The following is a 2,253-nucleotide window of genomic DNA, read 5'->3' as shown; positions in this document are numbered from 1 at the left end:
AGATATTTCTATTCAGTGATTTACGAATGTGCCACAACATTGCTTTTGAGTTCAAATATCTTCATTTGGGAGCTTTTCCAAATTTTGATATATGTGATTGTTTGGGATTAAATCAGCAGATATTTCTACCACCAGGCCACCCTCTGGACACCCCATGAATATTCCTCCATATCTGCCCCGTCAATAGAAACCAAGTGCATGGTAAGTGCAGTCATTTTTTATGTTCACTGCTTAAGAAAGATTTTGAAAAACAGTATGTTTTTCTGTTGATGCTGTGGTTGTAAAAAATAAAGAACATTCTTTCACGTGAGAAGACCATGTTTTGCTGTAAATGAAGACGAGTGAAAGACAGACATGAGTTGAGCTGAGTGGAGCTGACCTTACAGCCCCAAACCTGAATTTATTAAATTTGAACTTGTACATTTAAGTTACAACCACAGAGATTCTTGAATGAACGGAACAATATAGTTTTTTTTTTCTTAGTGATTACTGACTATTAACAACATTAAACCTTTACAGCCTCAAAATCATGAGATATCTGTGGAACTGTCTTATACTCACATCAGCTTCGGAATAACAATAGCCTTCATTCATCAAACACCCTTAAAGGCTTAAAAAAAACTTAAAAAAGAATAAATAAAACCTCCTTAGAAATACAGTAAGATTCAAGTGATGTAAGAGACATACAAACAACATCTAAATAAGCAATAATTTAACTGCAGACAAAGTGGGTTTCATCTGTCCCTTTCCTTATATACATATTTACAAAAAGCATGCCTTAATTCAAAGTGTGATGGATCCCAGTGTACTAAAGTAAAGCAGTAACGTCTGCATGTCCTATATGAGATACAGGCTGGAGCAGAAACAATATACTTTTTGTTACAGAGCTTCACCAAAGCCCAGTGTGCAGTCACCCACTCTGTGCCTCCATAAGAATCTTCCAGATTTTAGGTAGCCTACTTACTCACATACTATATTCAAAATGCACAAAGAAATTAGATTATAAAAATTAAAAATGAATGCAGTTTAACAAAGCAAAATGTCCTCTAATATTATGCAGTTCCAGTAGTTTTCCATGTGCAGTGCAAATACGTATATACTTGTATCTTGGAAATGAGCATCTTCCACGCAGACTGATTTTAAGGTGGAATTGATATATACTGAGCTTGAAGGTAAGATTGGGCTACTTTAAAGGAGTGTTCAAATTAATTCCCAAGCTGGAGAGCCACTTTCTGGTTCTACTTTAACATACTGGTCTCACAGTAGTTCAGTCCAGTCTGAAGTTATCAGAACTGTTTCTACAATCCTACCTCTCTACTGTAACTGATCCGTCACTGTCCCACCCCAACTGTTTCCAGAGGAAATACATCACATTGAGTAAGTAATGATAAGAAGCAGGACTATTCTTTAAAGGGCAGAATTGAATATTGACAGGTTAGTGCATTAGGACCAATAACTCTACTCAAAGCATCTAGACTGTGTTAGGCAGGGTTAGGATCATGCTAAGTTCAACTTGCCAGGGAGACATCATACTTCTTTCAGTTCAGAGGCCTCATAACAATCTGAAATCCTATCTTATCTCATTTTAGGACATTTAGGATTTTTGGTATTACAGAAACATGTTTCCATCTTATCTTAGGATAGAAATTTAGCTGTACAGAAGCGGCCAAAATAAAATTTCATAAGTTAGGATGGCGTAGACTGTTGTTAAGTCTATTTGGCAATGACAATGAAGATGGGGGACATGTACACCGAAATATTATGATTGAAAGGACACTCAAAGCATATGATTACGCTTTACATTTACCGGACCGTGTATGCTGCAGTACCTAATCTTTGTAAAAGTTTTCATCATATTTGCTAAAGCTTTCACTATATCCTGACAGTAGTACATGAGACAGATACATTGTGAAACAATCAGGTTCCTCCTCCTAGTGCTCCTAATGGGATTGTAAGAATTCACTGGGCCTGAACAAAAACAACCAATCAGAGCCAAGGCATGACAGGATGAGTGCTGATTGAAGTCATGTTTATAGTTAGGATTTCTTAAGATGAGATAGGAGATCTGTGATGGCTGTGATGAGTTCAGGAATTGCTTCTGTAAAAGAAAGATGGGATTTTTCCTATCTTTGAAACAAGCAGTTAGGGCAGTTTTCTGTAATGATGCTGTGGTAGATGAAAATGTTGGATGGGTAGTAGATGTATATAAGGCAAAGCATTCTAGAAGTCGGGGGAGAACGTCTATGCTGTGGT

The 2,253-nt window shown here is 36.8% G+C and overlaps 1 protein-coding gene across 1 annotated transcript in view; it reads right to left on the bottom strand.

Moving 5' to 3' along the window:
• Positions 1-361: 361 nt before the first annotated feature.
• The window catches only part of LOC118329697 (heterogeneous nuclear ribonucleoprotein L-like), a gene marked incomplete in the record, with an annotated part of 35,928 nt that continues 34,036 nt past the window's right edge, over positions 362-2,253 (bottom strand). Inside the window, 1 exon segment of the mRNA XM_035663943.1 lies at positions 362-2,253.

This window comes from Morone saxatilis, unplaced genomic scaffold (genome assembly GCF_004916995.1).
Source record: "Morone saxatilis isolate NCDOM2014 unplaced genomic scaffold, NCSU_SB_2.0 Contig19, whole genome shotgun sequence".
NCBI classification, from domain to species: Eukaryota; Metazoa; Chordata; class Actinopteri; family Moronidae; genus Morone; species Morone saxatilis.
The sequence above is the reverse complement of the archived record's forward strand: the minus strand, read 5'-3'. Positions and strand labels throughout refer to the sequence as shown.